General features: G+C 33.6%; 1 pseudogene; it reads right to left on the bottom strand.

Annotated features, from left to right (window-relative positions):
* The window catches only part of LOC125837450 (uncharacterized), a 33,801-nt pseudogene that overhangs the window by 2,986 nt on the left and 7,795 nt on the right, over window positions 1-23,020 (bottom strand).

Raw genomic sequence — 23,020 nt, 5'->3', positions numbered from 1 at the left:
TTTCCCTCCTCCTTCTTTTCTGGCAAAAGCCGCCAGAGGCAGTGGCCTCATCTTCCCCTCTCCCCATCCTAGTGAGAACCACTAACCGATGCTTTCTCTTTTCCCCTTCCTCTTCATCCGAAAAGGACCACCAGTGAAACCGGTGAGGCCACCAGATGGAAGTCGCCTCTCTCCTCTTTTTACGAGGACAACAATCAATGAGCCACAATAACAACCAAAGGACCTATGAGTTCGATAACAAAAAATAAGAGCATTGTTTCTTCGTTGCTTCAATTATAGATAGCGGGTCAGAGTGACTTGTATTCTAAGGAATTGGTGGAAGTGTATTGAGAAAAATCGAGAACTAGAGATGGCGCGAATTACACGGTGGCCTTACTTCACTTATCTCCGTCAAGTCTAATCGTCTCTTGATCAAGACCTTGTTAAAACTTTGGGACCCCTGAAAGGCTGCTTATCAAATTTAGGGATTTTGAACTAACCCCGACAATTGAAGAAGTTGGCGGAATTCTCAATCTTCCTTACAAGGAGTGTGAAATGATTGTACCACACGAACCATCCCCGAGGTCTTTTATGAAAAAAGTGGGAATGCACCATAATTGAGATTTACGTTGTTTAAAGGAGGGATGGATTTCTATAAAATTGTTATATTCATGTTTTGGTGATGAAGAGGGCCATGAGAATTTTAACATAGACTTTTCTCTCTTTGCTGAAAAGCGGGAAAGATATCGTCTCAATGCGTTTGCTATTGCACTGTTAGGTTCATTAGTTTTCTCTACGAAAAAAGGGAAAAATCCACACTAGCCTGAGTTGTATGGTTCACATGATGACTCGAGGCTGGCTCCAATTACACAAGAAGACTATAGTACCCATGGTACTAGCAAAAATAATAAGGGCATTATCAGCATACACCAAGGGTAAGAGACACTACGAAGAATGCAATTTCCTATTGCAACTCTAGGCTATTGAACACTTCCACAAAAGGGATGAATTGGTAGACATTTTGAAAGGTGTAGTGAACAAAATTCTTAGTCATCCCGAAAGGATGAAATATTTTCCTGCCCTTATAGGAACGGAATACTAGCTCGTGTATTTGAGAGGACTTTCAGGTTGTCAAATTCGATAGAAGTATTATTGATTGAAGCCTTGTCATGCCATCATAATAGGTGATGAGCTCTACTTTATTGAGATTATTGGTTTGAATGACGTTCAACCATATGTGCCTCTCTGAGTCCTTTGTCAGTTCGAGTAAATCCAAATGATACCCTTGCGATCTCATATGGGCCATTACGAGTATAATTTTGGGCCAAATATCCCACAGGTGGATATTATACTGTGAGGTGGAAAAATGAGGTAACTATTGATGTTCGAGAACAACCTTTTTGTATGCATGAGTATTATGTATGGATCTTGGAAGATGCGGAACATAAATATTCAAGCGTAGAGGGTCTTCCTGGTTTTGGTGATGAAAAGGAGAGAAGATGGGCACACAATCTCTTCAACTATGACTATGTCATAACTCCAGCTATGAGAGAGCAGATTGTGCCCAACATTGGAGACCAACCTTATTGAATTTTTTTTAGGGCTTGCTTCCCCATGTTACCCCTTGCCCCTTTAGTGTATTTTCAATTTTTCAATTTTCTTTATTATGATGAAATAAATTGAATCTTATTCAATAAATAAAGTTTGCTTTTCTTTATATTTTTTTTTCTAACCCTAAACTCCAAATTGGAAAAATATGGCTCGAAATAATTATTGTGCATCACTTATGTGTTGTCTTAGGCCTACCTCTGGCTCAACGAGGTCCTTTGCATTTAGGGTTATTTCAAACACCATGTTATTATTATAATATTGTTCTAATCTCCTAACATCCTTTTTATGTTGATTTTATTGTTTTCCCCATTGCCTAAGGCTGATCTGTCTTTACATCCTGGACCATACAAGATCAAAAGGGACTCCTCTTTCTCCTCCTCCTCCTCCTCAAAGAGCAAGTTTCAAAGAAAAAGGAAAAATGATTGATACTAATATTACCAATGAAAGGGTTGAAACTTCTAAGGGAGGACAACTCTCCAATGATTTGGTTGGGAGACTTGAATGCAAAATTATGGAGTTAGAGGAAGAGGTGGCCAACATGCGCTATTTGGCAAAATTATCCATCTCTCTCGGCACCCCTTTTGGGGAGCACATGGACAACCTACCCCTCACCAATCAAACCACCCTACCAAATAATCCTCCACCTTATAATATAACCCGACCTAACTCCATTCATCCAAATAATTTACCATCACCTCACACCTAAATGCAACCAAACTCCACCCATATTCCTCCTCAATATACCCAAATTCCATCTCATCAAGTGTCTTTTAGACCTATGGGGGAGATAATAAGATAAGAAACCAAATCAAGTGTTGAGAATCACATAGTGATGTCTTCAGAAAGAGTTAAAGTGATATATCGATCCATTCATACTTTAGTGTACTCCTCAAATTTCAGTCGTTAGAACATCCAGTTGATGCCTTTAATATCAGGATTGCGTCTATGACCTATGCTCATGCACTTCAGAGAGATTCATATCTATGATCAATTCCCAGAACAAGGGGAACACACTTAAGCCCATTGATCTCAATCTTATTCCATAAAGTTATGGATATCAGGCTCATGATATGAACCTATTCATAAGCACTCATGTCTCATACTATGCTCAATTTTACAAATTCAAGATTTGATCTTAATGGCTAGAAAAATAATGTTATGTCATGTATATTCTTATATCAAAACTCTCGAATGAATCGTGCTTATGATCTTTCACCCTAACCACTTTGAGTGATCCTTTTCAGTTTTGATAGTGATGTTGTCGATAGTAGTTGAGTAATGACAAATGAGAGGGTTTATGTTTCTTATTGTGGTAGTGGTGGTGTTTTTATTCCACCTAAGGTTATAAATGTAGAAGAAAAAGGAGATAAGGTTTTAAGATGAGTAATAAGTCAGTTTCGTGGTAATAATGCATGAAAGTTAAGTTGTTAGAAGTGACAAGAGAATGAGGAATTCTTATAAGGATTGGTTAGTAGGAGTCCATGGAGTTGTTATAGTACTAGGCTTGAATGTATTGTTGGTAGCATGTGGATGAATTCATGATGCATTAGGTGGTTCTTGATTAAGACTCAAGGTTAGTTGAATGTGGTGGTAAGGAGTAATTTCCTTGGGATGAGATTTCCTATAAAGGAAAAGAACCTGAATGTTGTGATTTAGATTAGAATAATCACCTTATGTTAAGTACTTTGTGATTTTGAGTTAGGCTTGAATATAGTAAGAGCATACAGTTAGACTCAGACCTTAGTAAGAGTAGTCATAAACCCTTATGAGTTGGAGCTTATGAGGTGCGGTATTCATAATGGAAGTCATGATATAGTGGTGTTTCTAGGATTGAAAGCTAGCAGTTGTATTGCTTAAGGCATAATAGTCCCATTCTTACTTCATGCCCAAATTTCCTTTGTTTCACGTAAGATAGCTTCAGATAAGAGCTTTGCTATGTTCAAACTCATATCGTTCTTGGCTTATGTGCAAAAGAAAGTTCCAAACTCTTAGTATAAATCAGTTTTGCCTATGTTAGTAGGCAAGTTCAGAAGTCAGAAACATTGTAAGAGTAACCCCTTCTCCATTCTCAATCCAACCTTCATTCGAGGACGAATAATCCCAAGGAGGTGATATTGTAACACCCCTAAAAATTTATGAGTTAATGCTCAAACCATTATTCATTGTGAATAATATTGTACTGAGTGTTTCTAAATTTTCTTAGGTGTTAAGGTCACTAAAATCCCCTAGCATAAAGTTGAGTTGAAAATTTTCTTTCCGATTGAGTTTCACTATGAGATTTTACTTGGGTCAACTTCAAATGACTATATCTTTTAGAACATAAAGAGTTAGATGTCCCATAACCTACCAAATGGAAGGTCTTTGAGTCCTCTTTCAAACGCCGCCAAGTTTTCTAAATTTCGAACTCAGACTAAAAGTTATGCTTAGTTGAGTGAAACCTCTCTATTTAAGAAATTACACTCGTATTAGGAAATATATTTTGTTCTTTCCTTTTTCCCACTTGTCTTAGCACTTTTTCCTGACCCAATTAAGGGTTTAATCAGATTCTAAAATACATATTCAAATTCAAAACACTTGGATTTTTTAGAGCGAAGTTTCACGAAGAGTAAAAGACGGTTTTCAAACGTTCATTCAAGAGTTGAGGAAATTCTCCAAGAACAATCATTCTTTCAAGGTATGTGAGGTTTCCCATAGTGATCGACTTGTTCGTCTTCACACCAATCATGTAGTTCTTCCATTAATTCATCCATGAAATCATTTATGTAAAGATTCTTGAAGAATTCTTGAGTTTTAGTCCCATTCTTTAATAATGGAGGTTTTAAGTTCTTGAGGTGAGGGTCTTGTAAATAAGTGATGTTTCTTGATAGAATTTGAGTGAGATTTCATTAAAAATGTATTGGGTTTATCAATCAATGACAGTTTTGAAGAAACCAATCGATTCTAGATGAGTTAGGACCCAAAATTGAATTAGAAAATTTGTCAGATTTCTGGGTTCGGGATGGGGCAATGTGCGCCCATAGAGCCAGGAGGGCTGGCGCCCTGCACCAACAGTGCGCCCTAAATTACTCCCAGTTTTGTTGGGGTAAGCGTGAAACACCACAGATGTGCCACGGTCACCTGCTTGTTTTTCTTCTCTGTTCTTTGTTCCTTTGAATTGTGTCTTCATTCTCCTCTTGATATTAACTTTAAATTCTTCATTAATCCTTAAGAGATCCTACATATCCTAATCACATCTCTCAATTTACACTTCAAATTAAAGAAAAGTTTAGAGGAAATTTCAAGCGGTCCTTTTTAAGTCATTTTGAGAAGTCTTTTGCAATTAACTATAGACTTGAACTAAGTCTTGAGTAAATAAGTATGATAATGAGAAGAATTGTATTCATGAGTCTATATTTTTATTGAAATCCTTGAGTTGAATCGTTCATGTCCATAATTTGGCATGAACCCTATGAATTACGTATTCTTCAGATGAGAAGTATTGTTGAGTTATGAGTTCTTGAGTCCTTGAGTTTTGAGTATTGAATTTGTATATTTTTATTGAGATCCTAGAGTTGGTTCGTTCATATCTATATTTTCAGCATGAATCCTATTTTGAGTTATAACTCTTGAGAGTCTTTTAAAGCCAATCACCATCTCTTAAATTGAGTTTTGAGTAAAAGTTTTAAGAGAACTAAGTATTCCCAAATATACCATTTTTACATTGAGAAAAGAGAAACATTGATTTATAAAAATAGTTTATGAGTTCAAAAATATTTCAAGAACAGTTTCTTCTTTTAAGAGGATGGTTTGAGCAATTATCCCAAACTAGAGAAAGAGTATGTTTTAATACATTGATCATAAAGTTTTATTGATTATTGTGGGAGTACTATCGGGCACCGAATTGGGTTAGAGTCTTTTATAACTCGGAAGTCCCATAAAACTACGAAGCAATCATAGGGATAGGATAACATTGATTATTCATGCGACTTCTCATTGACTCTGAGAAGGCCTATGAGATTGATCCATGGTAACAATATCATCCTATACCCCGGCAAGGTATAGGATGGCCCTTGCAACATGGGCGAAACATTGTATCATTGCTAGGTTTATAGTAATGGTTGTTGGTTAGAGAAATTCCCTAGAAAGTAAAGTATACTATTTTCATGTTGCTTACATTGTATATCTTATTGTAAAGCTTAAATGGTTATCAATTCATATTCATGTATTGATCTAATTATGTTGCTTTCAGTTATTCAAGTAGTTAATTGTTTACTCTAACCTTATCACTTACCAGTACATTAATGTACTGGCGACATTTGACCTACATAATTTTTTTTCATGTAGATACAAGTGCTCAGGACCATCAATAGGCATTTCATTGAGATCACTATTCACTCGTAGATAGTTATGGTGTGGCCTCCTTGCTTCCGGGAGACTCTATTTACATTTAGCCTTGTAGTATTTGAGGTGTCGGTGGTCTTGTCCTGATATCCATATTATATGGTTAGAGGCTTCATAGACAGACAAAATTTGATGCTTCCGTTGTTTTCTTAGGATGTTTTATTTAATCTATAATTCATGTTAAATATTTGTAAGACATTATTTTAAGACTTTGTTAAATGTCTAAGTGTTTACTTATTTTAAGCTTCCGCTTATTGTTTAGTGTCATGTAAGTCATGTAGCCAGGCCAATGGTTCCCTTGGGGATTAGAAAAGGTTATTGAGTGCCACTTACATCTATGGTGTAGGCCTGGGTTGTGACAGATCAAGCTACTTCATACCGAACCCAAAAACCGTCAACAAATTGCAACTGTCCTTCTGATAAGATAAAGGACCAAGCTACTGTATACTGCACTTGACAATCGCCAATAAAGGGCAATCGATCCGTTCAACAAGGTGGAGGTCTAAGTTGTTTCATGCTCTCAACTATCATATTTTTTTTAAAAAAAAGTAAAGGCAGGTTTTCAGCCTATTTTATTGATTAAAAAGCCGTAAAACAAAATTATAGTTATGTACAGATTAGGCCCAAAACCCAGGCCCTATCTGTAAGAAAAAAACAAAAGAAGCTTCTACTATGAAAGGAAACTAAAGTGAACATGAAAACTGAAAAAAGGTTCTTGAAGGTCTCCATCCCAATCGTTCTTCTTCAACATCAAGCCAGCAGCTAAGTTGAATGCATCCGTATGATCCTACGGTGCAGATCCTACAATATCCAGCTCGAGAAGGAATACGATGCCTTGTCTTCTCTAATTTTACAAGATAAATACTTCCTTTGATTTTATTTTTTCAGTTCGATGGGTTAAGTCTCTGAAGAAACTAATACCACCAATTGACCGGAGCTGAAAATGTTCAGAACTACCAAACCTTGCTTAATCTATTTTTATTACCTTTTGTAGAGGTCGAAGAATCAATATCAAGTCTAGGTTTTCACGTATCATCTGCATCTAGGTTTGGGTTGTCAGTCATTTGTACACCTCAAGCTCTCACCAGGTGCTGATCTTTAACCCTTTCGAATTATTTCTGACACTTGTGCAAAATGGTAGATTTAAATTGCTAGAACTTGATTTTTCAACTAGTCTTCAGTATGTTGTAAAGTTCTCACTTTGTATATTAGTGGTTAACTGTTCTTCTGATATGAGGGATGCCTTGTTTATCTAAATACAATATTTTCCTGCCTTCACTGGGTACATCCTCACTATATCTGATTAGATAATCACCTGCACGAAAAACAAGGTTAGCAAAATAGTCAGCAAGGGTATTTCCTTCCCTCATGGAATGTTGTACTCTTGCTGAGACTGATCTCCTTATCATGTTGATGAAACTTATTTCCATTGCTACACTCCATGGAGGATGGAGCTACCCAATGGCCTTCTAATAGCTGAAACAAAACTATGGCGTCAGTTTCAATAATGATCTCATGAATCCCATTCTCTCTGCAATACTCTAGTCCTTCTCTCATAGCCCTCACTTCAGCCCCTAGGCTAGTTGTATCTGATATTCTAATTAACACCTTTTGCTACCATTAACTTTCCCTCTGAATCTCTTATACAAAATGTTGCAGAGCTGGGGCCTGGGTTACCCTTAGAGGCCCTATATATATTCACCTTTACCTTGTCAATAGGTGGGGCCAACCACCTAATTATTTGAAAAGAATGGGATGGACTATAAGCTTCAAGTGTTGCTACTAGTTCAGGCCAATTCTTCCTTTCACCTTCCATATGGTGCCTAATCCACACGAATTTCCTGATAGCATATGTGATTTTTGAAATAACATTAGTTGTAGAATACTTCCCCCCATGTAGAATGGTACATAGTATTATCATAGGAATTACTTGCAGAACACTTTTCATTCTCCATTCCCCTCCATGCTCCACCATTTTCTTATGTTTGGCTTCAAAAACTGGCTGCATTGAAAACCTATAGCATTGGAAAAGTATCTCCAGATTGCTGTAGTTGTCTCACCCTTAAAGAAGAGATTTTCAATAGATTCCTCCTCTGGACTGGTGCAACGGTTGCAATTTTGTGAGATATTAGAATTCCACTTGTGCATGACTGTTGCTATTGGAACTTTCCTTAACCATATTCTCCATGTGAGGAAAGAGTACTTGAAAGGTAGGCCTTTACTCCATAGGAGTGTAAAGCCTTCCTTAATCTCATCTCTCTGTCTCAACAACTGCCAACTTGTTTTGACACAAAATTTACCATCACAGGATTTGGTCCACCATGGTTTATCATTCTGATTTGTGAGATAACTTTTCTCAACTATCATATTGTGCCCTAAAATTGCATGTGCCCAAAAAATCGCATTGTGCCCGAGAAATTCATGTGCTCGAGAAATTCTATTGTGCCCGAGATTGCATTGCGCCAAAGAATTGTATGTACCCAAGATTGCATGTTCCCAAAAATTGCATTGTGCCTGACATTGCATTTTGTCCGAAGATTGCATGTGCCCGAGAAATTACATTGTGCCCGAAGATTGCATTGTTCCCAAGTAATTGCATTACGCTCGAAAGATTGTATGTGCCTGAGAAATTGCATATGCTTGAGATTTGCATGTGCCCGAGAATTGCATTGTGCCCAAGATATTGCATGTTCCTGAAGAATGCATTGAGCCTAAAATTTGCATGAGCTTGAGATATTACATATGCCTGAGATAGTGCATGTGCTCAAATATTACATTATACCCGAAGACTACATTATGGCTAAGAATTTCATGTGACTAAGATTTGCATCTACATTGAGTTCGAGAATTATATGGAACTCGAGAACTATTGGAGCTACTATTGATTCGAGTCACAAGAGTCGCGTGGAGCTCTAAGAAACACATCTGTATGGAGCTTCTATCAAATCATGCCACAAGTATCTATATATGCTTGAATTACATCAAAGCATATACACTCTGATCTCTTTACTTAATACTTATGTTTCGAAGGTATTATCGTCCAAAGGCACGATCTTTCATGGCTTTCGGATATCATATCATGGCCTAAGGATTTAATTTCTATGTATCATGATCTAAAGGTGTCATAGTCTAAAGGCATCATTTTTTATGGCCTACAGACAACATTTTCATGACTCGAGGATTTGATTTTGCATATCATTGCCTAAGACATCATCTTCATAGCCTTAAGGCAAATATCATGGTCGATATGAGAAATTACATCATGTTTAGATCTACCGTTAATTTTATATATCTGCCCTATTCACTTTATTTAGTGGTATCAAAAACTACAGATTTGCAGAGACTGACAGATTACAAATGAGATCAATTTCCCTTTAGATTTGACAATCACACCGTATATATCACAACAATGCCCTATAAATTTGTCGATACTCATATGATCTTTTGCGCTATTCAGTCCACCTCATTGCTCTAATCCTATCCATTCAAGTTGTTATCGTCCCTGTGCGAATATCATACAGTTATTTCAATTTTAGGAACTATGTTTGTTCTTAAATCTAGAACTACACACGACCTGATTATCGTATTACCAGAGATCTGTAGGCGACATAAAACCAAAGTCTCGTCATACAATTATTCCCAACTATACGTCCTTTCAATGGATCCCACTGACATCTTTTCGTTAGTTGGACAAAATGGGCTACTTAGTCAACGGTGGTTGCCTGAAAATTCATCCCTTATTCTCAAGCAACCAAGTGGCAGTTATTGACCACCAATTTTGACTGACCTATAACTCTTTACGAATTGCTATTTGATTAAATATGTATGTCAAAACCTTTTCTTCTTATTTTACAGGTTCAAAATTTAAAGTAATTTTATGTAAATAATTAGATTTTAATATTCACGATTTACAAAATATATTGTAATTATTTTTTCTTATCAAATTACTATTTTATTATCGGTTTAACGTTTAAAAGATCCTATTTTATATAAAAATTATTTATTATGTGTAGTACATCATTAATTAAATAGAAATTCAATTGATTTTCCCTTAAATCATTTAAATTGTAACCCCTTCTTTTGAATTTATTTAATTTGTGGCACTTTTCCTATTCAAATTCATTTTTCAATTATAGCCATCTCAATACAAATCTTATTTCAATTCTAGCCACTTGGTCATTTCAGCATTAGCTATTTTTTTCCAATTCGAGATTATCAAATATCTTTCGATCTCAGCCATCCATCTTTTGAATCAAAATTCGAGATCAAATCCTAGCCGTTCATCTTCTCTTAATCAACGGTTCAAATCTCACAACCCTTTAATTTCCTTTTTAATTCACTTAGTATCCAAACCCTAACAATTTTAATTTTTTCTCCTCATTTGAAAGGAGGTTGTGCCGCACTTCTCTCTCCTCTCCTTTTTCTGGCGAAATCACCGTCGCTCACCATTTTCTGGCAAAATCAGTGCCTCTCCTCTTTCTCTCATGGTCGGTGAAGGCAACAACACCCAGCTCCCTCTCTCTCGCCCTCTTTCCCTTCTTTTTTTTTTTTTTTGGCAAAAGTCGCTAGAGGCGGTCGCCTTATCTTTCCCTCTCCCCGTCCTAGCGAGAACCACCACCTGATGGTTTCTATTTTCTCCCTTCCTCTTCTTTTGATGAGGACCGTCTACGAAACTGGTGAGTCCACCACATGGCAGCCGCATGTATCCTCTCTTCGCGAGGATGACAATCGACGAGCCACATCACCAAGAGACCTCCAAGTTCGACAACAACAAACAAGAGAATTGTTGCTCTATCTCTTCGATTGCAGAGCTCCAGTCAGAGACAAAGTTTGGTCATGTTGAAGTCAAGAATTTTAGCTTAATTACTAAAAGATGGATCTCAACAGATCCTTCCAGGTTCGTTCCATGTTTGATGAAGATTTCATTTTAGTTAATTTCTTAATGTTAAACTATAAATGAGTCGTGATATGTGTTCGTGCATGTCTACTTTTATTGGATTTCGTATTGGGTTTGAAATCATTTATTATTAGTTGATCTTCTTAACAATGTTCATTGTTTTAGCTTTTGTGAAAATATCATTTTGTCCTTGATTTTGATCTAAAATTTTCTGCCAGTACCTTCAATGCTCTTTGTATGGCTTCTGAATATAATTTAGGTGCTATTACATGTGTATTAAAGTCTGATAGTTATTGAGATAATATGTTAAAGATTTGATAGTTAGTTGTTGATTTTTCTCAATTATGATTGTCTCTAATTTGATCATTCCCCTTAATTAGTTTAACCATTGTTGAAGGAATCTACTTTTAATTACTTGATTATGTTATCGTTAAATTTTTACTCGGCCTTCTCTTGATTTAATATGACAACTCCATTGATAAGTTTATTCTTGGAATTCTTGCGTATATAAAATTGGTAGGTTTTTACCCTTAATTATGTCCTAATGTCACCTTTATGGTAGGTATATGATTAGTGTGAGGTAAAATAACATGATTTTCTGTACCTTTTTTAGTTTCAGATAGATTCTTAGTCAAATTGTTTATGGTAGAGTTGATATATATATATATATATATATATATATATATTGTCACCCCCAAGGGGTACCCCTAGATGTGACAAGGCATATAGAACCACGAAGGAATTCATACAAGCCACTTAGTCCTCATAACATAAGAAATAGAACAATAAGAGTAAAAACACATTTCCCAAGTCTAAAAGTTTTTCATAAAAGAAAGCGGAAGTCTAGACATTAGTCTTATTACAACCATCTATTACAATACCAAATGAAATTGGGCCTAGCCCATACATCATGTCCATAAAGGAAATATAAGAAATGGAAACTAAAACAATAAATCCGTCCTCAAAGCACGAGGACTCACCAAAGCTCAAAATCTCAAGATCAACACTTAGCCACGAATCTAACCCTGACTGTCGAACCTTACATTTGGGAACAATGTAGGCAAAATATGCGTTAGTAAAAAATTGCACTAAGTATGATAACTATGCATAAAAACATTTAAAACATGCTAAAGGGACATTTCATTTCAAAGCATGCAAATGCCAAGTTTAAACATCATATAAGAGATTAGAAAGTAAAAGTCATAAGCATGGACAATAAATGCCAACATAATCTTTAAAACCTTTGAACTCATGTGCAATACCTCTTGAAGTAACCTTAGTTCATTATTCATGTTCTTGTTGTGGGAGATAAGCCTTAACCGACATGAGACCATGTGAGCTATAACATGATCACCTGGTGTTACCCACACCGAAAAGGGTTGTCCTACTTGCCTAAGATAGAACCATGAACTCTTAGCTTAGGTCGATCCATGATGTTTGCGTAATTAAGACACAACTTCCAATGCAAGTGTCGTACAATAGTTTAGTAACCCAACCAAGGGTTGGGATCGTTCCCAAGATAGTGGTTTTGAGAATTAATAGAAAAATAAAATTTAATTCTAACTAGTCGTAGCTAAAGACATTAACGATTAAAAACTTTGTAAATTAAAGGGTGACGCAAGCTTCAAGTATCTAATGGGGGTTTTGTCACAAGTACGTAAAAACATAAAAATAAACACGGGTTTCTAAGTAATGAGAGGGGATCCTTGGGATGTGACGGGAATACGGGTTAAGCTAGATTATTGGGTACATGCTTTCGATAGAAGATTCATAGAATAATTTTGACTAGGCTAGAATTTAAGGTGGATAAGCTCTCTCTCGAGCAACTTACCCCGTTTCAAAATGCGTTCCTCTCGGACACCCACTTGCCTCATGAAGACCAGCCTACGCCTTAACCCACTCACTCTCTTGAGTTGAGTGTGTGGACATGGGACTATGGTTGACTTTCTCGAGCTAAACCTCATGTCGACTCACTCACACTGGCAATCAATCTAGTGGTCTTAGTTTTACGACCTCTCTCTCGAGCAAGCCGAAAACACATAATTAAACTTGTATTTGCAACTACAAATTCATTAAATTCATCCACAACCACTAAATGAAATCACATTTAAACTACGAATAGACTATCAACAAGCAAGACCCAACAATTATCTTAACCCTTATTCGCTAAATCACATCCCAAGAATTGGGGTTTTTAGCCACACATGTATAAGAGATAGAAATTTATACCAAATTGAGCTTGCATTCAAATGGGTATGAAGATTTAAGTCTTGATACAAGCCAAAATTGAAGAATCTAAGAGATCAAAATACAAATCTTGAAGATGAAACCCTTAGGAACTTCAAGTCTTCAAAACCCTGTCAAACTTAGAGCTTTCAGTCAGATATTTCAGATAGCATGGCTAAGCAAGAGGCAAAGGTATATTGTTAAAAAAATATGCGAAACTAGTTTCATATATTCCTGAATATCATATATATGATTGAATAAATTTATGTTATTTATTATGTATTAGAATTATTTGAATCATGATTTCTAGTTTATTAGCACACTGGAAACAGGGAGAAAACTTCTGTACTATGCCATCCTAATGTTGAAACCAGTAGGCGAGGAAGCCATTTAGGGGAGTAAACAAAGTTGAGGCGCTGATAAGAAGGAAGTATCCGCTAAAGTACGATGCTAGTAGTGACAAGAAAACATGATAAAGATAATCTAGTTCATAATGATCTAATATGAATTTAATCAATTATGAATATGATAGGAAGGAATAATTTGAAATAAAAAATCTGCATGATAAAGAACAGGACTACTTACGTTCATAATGAAATGATAAAAAACTCCGAAACTTTAATATTATATATACTTAAAGATATAAAAATAATTGAATTAAGAAGGATCATATGGGAAAAAATATTTTTGGAAGATATATTAAACCAACAATGGTATGAAATAGACCTACATGATTTAGACTTCGAAAGAATAGAATGGTATGATTTAGAAATAAATTCAGATTAAAATGAACTACGAATATTTACAATATTGGATAAAATCTATGGAAGATATAAAACTATTAGAACAATTAATGGAGGAAAATTTATATATGTACCAAAGAACCGAAGATATGTTATATCTAGAATATATCATAAATAATATTAAAGAAATATTCAGATTAAAACAACTATCGGAAGAATATTACAATAAATATTATTACATTTTACCATGAATTTTACACTACCAAAAAATAACATTAAAGAGATATCAAGATTAAGACACTTAACAAAAAATATTATAATAAAATCTCTAAAATAAAATACTCACCTACCACACTACCATCTACCACACTACCACTTTCATGAATTCACCAACTACCAGTTCCGCACCGAAAAATGATATTTGTAGTTAATTCAAAGTTATATATTTATTCTATAGTTAATATCTTATCCCATAGTTGTATTTTTATATTTTTTGCCTTATATGTAATCATGCTTCCTTCATTATTAAATCTTGTTACTACTATTGGTGTTTTTAATTTTTCCCACTTATCTTCTGGTAAACAATTGTATATTGATTTTTTGTTTGTGAACACATTCAAATGATGGACTAAAATAGACACTTAGTTTTATTCTTAATCAATGTTTGATATATATATTTGAATATTTTAGTCCACCATTTGAATAGAAAAGTACTTAGGAGATTGATGATGAAGATTATTTATTAATCAAAAATTAAAAATAATATGTTTCCCGAAGTGAGCATGAGGAACCAAGAACTGCTGAAGTTATTCTACATGCTCCACTTCCAGTTCTTCCAGCAAACAAGGTTTACTCAATTGACAACTGATATCTTTTCTTGTTTAGCTTTTCCTTGTTAGTTTCATATGAATTTTTGTAAAAGTATCATTTTATATTGTCAGGCTCAAGCAAGCACATTGGTTCTTAGTCAAGTGTTGACGTTGTTCATCAATATAGAGGACATTGAATAAACTTTGCACATGGTTCAGTCATACTTGAAGTCCTTACCAGTGCAGTATCCCAGCCAACAATCAGGCCTCCAGAGCAATAGTACTCATTACCCGACAAAGAAGAAGGAAATGCATGATGCAATTGTTGCTTTGGATGATAATCCCTTATCATTGTTTAACGATGAACAAGCCAAGCAATTGATAAAACTCAATTATGAATCCCCTGTCATGGTTAAGAAATGGAGGGATTTGGCATAATCCAAGTCAAGTTTCCAGGAGTTCTTGACCAGCTTTGAAGTGGACAAGAAAAAACTAGACGATTTGATTAGATCATAAGCAAGGTAGAAGGTGGAGTATGAGAAAAAGGAGGAACAAGCTAGAACTAGGCAGAAAGAAATCATCTTATTAGCTCAAGAAAAAGATGGCAAGATAGAAAGCATTAGCAATGAATTGGTAACAACAAAGATGGAGATGGATGGCTTGAGGAAAAATTGGTCCAACATCCAGTCTTCATTACCCTTGTTGTTACTTTCAAGTCTTTCCTTGTGTTGTCACAACTCACAATAATTTAACTTTCTTAATTTTATTGTTCCTATGACTAGATACATTTTGGAAAGTGGAGTTATACATTGTCTTCACTTATAAATTGTTGGCCTTGTGGCCAACCAAAAGGCTCGTAGTGGAATTGGCAAATATTTCTCTGTCCTTAATCTGAAGTATTGGGTTTGAGCCGTGATTAGTCTTTGTTATGGAGCCTCTACCCTTTATGTGGTACTTTTAAATGCGGATAAGGATACTAAATACTCAGTGGGAACCAAACAAGAAAAAAAGAAAATTGCATAGCAATGTGTATAGCCCCAAACCAATTAAACTACGTGCACCTCCCTTTTCATGTATATACATTTTTAGTAAATTTTTCTGTGCAGTATTATCAAGTGACAACCCTTGAGTCTTTTTAAATATGCCCCTGCCAAGTTTGAATCTTTTAAGTACCCTTCATTATATAAACTAGTTTTTCGACACGTTCATTGCACGTGATTATCAATTCATAAAATTTAAGTGAAGATTTGAATAATAAGGTTTGATAATTAGCTAATTATTAATATTTATTTAATAGCTAATTTTTATGAGATAAATCATGACAATTCTCTAACTCATGAAAAGTTTAATAATTTTTGAAAAAGATATTCAGAAGCATATATCTAAATCACAAGAAAATTTGATAAAAAAAATGAATTTAGACTACATCATGCTAACTTCATATATTGGAACATTACATACAAATGTATATACTAAGCAAACAAAAAATTATTATATCATCAGAATTATTATATCACGATTTATCTCATAAAATTAGCTATTAAGAAATAATAAAAATTATGAAATAGTAAATTAGTAAAACAAAAGAGCAATATTTACATAATATAATTATTTTGAAGCAAACATCCTGACAATATAAATCACATAAGTAGCATTGATAAATAAAGTCATTCCTTTTTATTGAGTATCAAAAAACAAATAATGACAATTCTCTAACTCTTGTTTTCCAAAATTATTAAACTTTTCATCACAAGAAAAATTGTTAACAAAAACAAATGAATTTAGACTACAATAAAAATCAAACTAATACAAACTTCAACTGGCGTTATTACAAGTCATATAACTTTTTTCATCAAAAATACCAAAATATTAAGAAATAGTAAATCAATAAAACAAAAGGGAAATGTTTATATAGTAATAACTATTTTGAAGCAAACTTTCTAATAATCTAAATCACATGAGTAACATTGATAAATAAAGTCCTTTTGTCTTGGACATCAAAAAACAAATCATGACAATTCTCTAACTCTTGAGAAGTTTAATAATTTTGGAAAAAAAATATTCAGAAGCATATGTCTACATCACAAGAGAACTTGTTAATAAAAAAAAAATGAAGTTAGACTACAATAAAAATTAAACTAATATAAACTTCAACTGGCCTTATTACAACTGATATAAACTTTTGTTTGTTGAAAAATACTTGAACATTAAGAACTAGTAAATCAGTAAAACAAAAGGGCAATGTTTATATAGTAAAAACTATTTTGAAGCAAACTTCTTGACAATCTAAATCACACAAGTATCATTGATAAATAAAGTCATTATTTTATCTTGAGCATCAAAATAACAAATCGTGACAATTCTCCAACTCTTGAGAAGTTTAATATTTTTTGAAAAAAATATTCAAAAGCATATATCTACATCACAAGAAAAATCGTTAAAAAAATGAATTTAGACTACATGTTAACTTCATATATTGGAACATTACATACTAATGTATATAATAAGCAAAAAAATAATTATTATATCATCATAATTATTTTCCTCTAGTACTCGAGATTAATGAATATACCCTCTTAGGATAGAACAATTTACTTCCTTAGAATAGTAGTACCTCATATTCCGCTGAACTTCGAACTCACTCAATGACAATAAATCACACAAAAAAATTTAAAATAAAAGAAGCAGAAGAAGATTAGAAGGTTAAAAAAAGTTGTGGTTGAAAAATTAGAGGAGACCCCTCTATTTATAGTCAACAAAGGGTAGTATGAACAAGTGTATTTTGTGTCTTATCTTAAAAGTCATGACCTTTCCGAGAAGTCATATCCCTTTGGAAAAGGTACAACTTATTGAAAAAAGTTACAACTCTTTGGAAAAGTCATAACTCATCGAAAACTCACAACCCTTTGCAAAAAGTCACAACTCATCAAAAACTCACAACCCTTTGAAAAAGGTCACAACTTATCAGAAAAGTCACAACTCATCAAAAAGGTCATAATCTAAGTTAGGGATATTATAGTAATTTAACATTCCGTTAGGAGTTCATGCTTTTAAGGTAATATAGATAGATATAGATATAGTTATAGATGAGTCACAATGAAAGCTCTTTGTACACCATATGATCCTCCATAGTCAACGGTGTTGATATTCTTGATTCTACACTTATTACATCCTCATCCACAAATAGTTTAGTCTAACTTTTTGCTCTTTCCCTCATTTTCCGACATCCCATTACCATTTTTAGAGTCCGTATTCTATTTTTTTTTTCATTTTTCCTCTTCTCTATTATCATATAGACATCATCAGCTTAAAAACTCCTCTTCTATGTTTGCATAAGGCATAGACAAATACTTTCCATATTTCCCAATAAACTCCTCTTATATGTTTTCATAAGGCATAGACAAATACTTTCCATATTTCCCAATAATTAGCATACTGAGTTCTACATAAAAAAATGTCAATGTTGAAAGTTTTTTATAGACTAATAAAACACAAATTCAACTACTAAACATCGATGAATAAATGTAACAAACAGAAAACTAATAGCGGCAATCAATATGAAAATAGACGAATGTAACTAATTTTATTCTTACATAGAAATCTCCTAGTGATCTTTACCAAACTGCTCAACTGCATATTTCACAAAATCACGGCATAGCTATTCTTGAAGCATGTAATATTAAACTTCTTTCTACGCAGAAAATTTGAATCTTTAAAGTACCCTTCATTGTATATCAGGTGAAAGCTTTTTGTATTATCCTCCATACTCAATGGTGTCGGCTTCCTTGATTTAACACTATTTACCTCCTCTTTCATAAACAATTCATGTAAGTTCTTACTCTTCCCCTCATTTTGCGATGCTCCATCACCGTTTCTAGCTTCCTCTTTCTTATTAGCTTTCTCATTTTTCCTCTTCTCTCGTAAAACCCTCACTTCTCCCTCCATTTTTTTCAACTTACACTTCAATTATTTTTTTTTCTGTTTCATCACCACTTTCCGACTTCAGGCTTTTTGAAAGAAAACACACTACAACAAATATGATATATAGCTACGAAATTATTAGCTACGACATGAAATTCGTCACTAATTGTTCACTTTTAGTGACTAAAATTACTTTTCGCGCTTAAATATATAAGACAAATACTTTTAGTGACGAAACATAAAAAGTTCGTAACTAAGTTTTGTCCACTAAAATTTTCCACTAAAAAATGAACTGGCACCATTTATTGAGTATTGTTAGTCACAAATTTAATTTTACCAGTGACATATTGTTTCGTCACTAATGATGTATCTAATTTGTGACAAATAATTTTTTTTCTTAAAATGAATTAATCTTTGGACACAAAATAATTTCGTCTCAAAAAATATGTTGTTACAATAGTGACAAATTAGAGTTTGTAGTTAAATATTATGTTTTATCTATAAAAAAATAGATTTAATCAAGACATTTATTTTCATCACCAATAATACAAACAATTGGTGACAATCATTTTATTGTCTCTAATAAACTTGCTATTTAGTGACAAAAAAAATTGCCACAAAATATGTAAGGTGTTAAATAACGACAACTTAAAATTTGTAGTTGATTAAGTCAACTATTTTCTACAAAAAGAAGTTCGTAGCAAAATACAAAATTTCCTTTGGCTACAATTGTTCATAATTAGAGAAAATGTCATAAATGGTTCTTGAAGTATTGAAGTGGGTCGAAAATAGTCCCTCCACTGTACATTTATCAGATTTAGTCCTTTAACTATTCAAAATGCTATCAAATTTGGTCCCTTAATTATATACTTACCATTTTTGGTCCCATAACTGTACAGTTACTAATTTTAGTCCTTTAAGTATTCAATTTTTTTTTTATCAAGTTTGGTCTTTGACTAACTTTTATAGAAATAGTTTAGGTTTATGTTAATAGAAATCATGTCATTATAAAATTAAATCTTTAACCCATTTTCAGTTGTTTCTCTTTCCCCGCTACATTTTCTTCAAATTGCTCTTAAGAAGTTCTTACTTCAATGATTTAAAATAAAATTCATGGGAAAAGAAGATAGAAGTCTTGAATTTGTACGTATAACCTTGAATTTCTTGTCTCGTTATGAGGTAATCAATGTCTATTACTATAGTTAAAGATTTATATATTAAAGTTGATATTGATAATCCTCTGTTACGTTGATCGATAAATTTAAATTTATATAATTAGAAGGTTATATATATATAAAATTTTGATTAATAAAATAAAACATTAATATAAATTAATAAACATCGACCTCAAGAGGTCGGTATATTATAATGAATATTAAATATATTAAAAAAATATTGACATCCTGAAGTTGGTATATTAATTATTTTTTTTTAAATATGGAACTTAAGACCCTTCGGGGTGGCCCATTGGTTTGGCTTGGGACTTCCATGTTGGAGGTCTCAAGTTCGAAACCCCTTGCCAGCGAAAGCAAGTGGTTTGCCTTCAGGGTCGAGCTCGTCGCACCGGGTTTGCCTTGTACAGGTTACCTCTCCTATGTGGTTTGCGAGCTATTGCATAGGAGCGGGGGTTTTACCCTGTGCGCACCCAAAGGGTAGCGGCTGCGGGTTTCCCTTGTCATAAAAAAAAATGGACCTTAAGAGGTCGGTATTTTAATATATATATATATATATATATACACACACACACACACACTAAAATGGACCTTAAGAGGTCGGTATATTTATAATAATAAATTTGTCACTAATTTGTATCTTTAAGGACGAAATACTCTTTTGTATCTAAAAACAGTCATTAGTGACGAAATTATATTTCTTCAACTATGAAATACATACAACATTAGAGACAATTGGTGTTGTCACTAATTGAACTAAATTATTAGTGACGATATAGTTTTGTCGTTGGTAATAACTTTTTTAGTGACAAAATTATACAATATACTACAAAAAATTAGCTTTTTATGACAAACAATTTTTTCACAAATGTTATGCATTTGAGGACGATTTATTGTTTTTGTAGATAATATAACTTTTTTATTGACGAAACATTAAATCGTCTCTGTATACATATAGCGACACACATTTAGTGACGACTGACTAACAAATTTTTTTTCGTCATGAAAGATCTTTTGTGATGAAATATGAGTTATAAGTGATGAAATCATTTGTCCTTAATAATTGAATTTGTTGTAGTGACACCCAATTGTTTCTAAGAGACCAACAAATTTTGAAAAGAAAACACCCCAACGGTTTCTTTGCTACAAAATCTGAACTAGTTAATTCTTTTTGAATCTGAGTTGAAAATGAAAAGGGTCTCCAAAAAGATATGAAAATTGATATGGGGTTGAAGAATTCAAGCATGTTGATTTTATTGAGTTTGGGGGGAAGTTAAAGAATTGTTAGAAAACACCAAGAATTGAACTTTCTCAGTTATATCATTGGTGGGTTTCTTTGAGAGAATTGAATAAAATGTGTCAAATAAGTCTTGGTTTTGTTTTTGGTGACACTTTTACCAAGGAAATATCAAAGTTTCTTTAAAACCTAATTAAGTTAATTTGGGACCAAATTAATATTTTTAAAAGTTGTTAATCATTTCGAAAATAACAAAACTCCATATTCCTTCCATTTAAAAAAAAAGAAAAAAATTCATTCAACACTTCTCTAACTTCTTTGCACCAACAACACTCCCTTTCAACCAACAGGTTCCTCTAGATTCTCCGCCTCGTTGTCGTCACTCGTGACTCTATTAAAATCTTAATGTCGTCACTGATCGTCACTCTTCTATCAGGTAAGTCGGTTATTTTTGTGAATTTTTTATTGGATTTGTGAACAAAACACTGTTGAACAAGAACACATTATTGATAATAATTTTTTTTTTCCTTTTCTTGGGTTAAGAAACAAAAATTTGTTCTATAGTTGTGAATATTGAATAACGGGTCAATGGGACCTGTTGTTTCTTGTTTCTGAAAGAAAAACGAGAAATTCAAAAAACCCTAAACTTTGGGAAATTATTTGAATATATATATATATATATATATATATATATATATATATATATATATCATGTATATTGGGTTGTTGTTGTTTAGGAAAACCCATTTTTTTTTTTTTTTTTTTTTTTTTTTTTTGTGAAAATGGTTTGTGAAACTGTCCAACATATAACTCATTTCATGGAGGAAGTGTCATCTGTTGCAACAGAGGAGTCATATGTTGGTAGAAATTCCAACATAGTGGTCATATGTTGCAAAAAGTTATCCATGTGTTGCAACAGAAGGTAAGTCTGTGGTAATAGAAGTATAAATTGATACCCATTATTTTCTTATAATCGAGTGTAACCTTTTTTGTTTACTTGTAGATAAAACGTCATAAGAAAAGCCTATAACTGAAATGAGTTGCTGGGACATGCCCCCACCAAACTCTAACAAGACTGAAACTAAAATTAAAGACTGAAATGTAAAGCATGTCTATTGTCCTCGAAGTATGATGACTCACCACTGAAGCTTCTAAAGTCAAATTGAGGATCGAACTAAGCGTGATCTGGATGCTGAGTGCCTGAACCTACATTATGAAATGATGTAGTGCAAAGTATGCGTCAGTATTTGGAATGTACTAAACATGCATGATATACATATGCTAAGCGAAACAAAGTATATAAGTTGAACAATGCATAACTGAGCAATTATGTAATCTGAACAAGTATAACTGAAAATTGAATTGAATGCAATGACCAAGTAGGGCTGGCAGGGGGACCGGGTCGGCCCGCGACCGGTTCGAGAACCGGTTCGCCGGACCCGATCCTGTCTATTCTCACGGTTTGGAGGGACTTCGAGATAGGGGACCGGTTCACCCTTTGGTCCCGATCAACCCGGCCCAGTCCAGACTTGGCTGAACCCGCCGGTTTCGCAGTATCCCCTATTTTTTAATTTTTTTTTAATTATATCCATTGGGGACCGTTGGGGCAACGGCTAGTGGGCCCCCCAACGGATTTATTCACCTTTTTCACTTCCCTACCACACCCTACCACCCCCTACTTTTAATACTTTAATTTAAACCCTCAAGTTATCATAAATACACTTTAACCCATTTTTAATATTATAAATACCCCTCTATCCCTTATTGTTTCTTACAAAATCTTCTATTCTCTCATCTATTTTCTATATCCTCTCAATCTTAAGTCTCAATTTTTTATTTCATTTAAGTCTCATATTATATCATAATACATATATTTCAATTCTAAATTTTCATATTATATCATAATATATATAATTCTTATATTTGCTATCAAGTATTGGAGTTCCAAATTATAAGTTACAACAAACTACAAGCTTCAAGAATCGGTTATAACGTCTGCTATTAACGCAGACGTTTGGTACATTCGTTTCATAATATTTATATTT

Source organism: Solanum verrucosum, unplaced genomic scaffold, assembly GCF_900185275.1.
Source record: "Solanum verrucosum unplaced genomic scaffold, falcon-dt-bn FXZP01000147.1, whole genome shotgun sequence".
NCBI lineage: Eukaryota > Viridiplantae > Streptophyta > Magnoliopsida > Solanales > Solanaceae > Solanum > Solanum verrucosum.
This window is presented reverse-complemented; position numbering and strand designations above follow the sequence as displayed.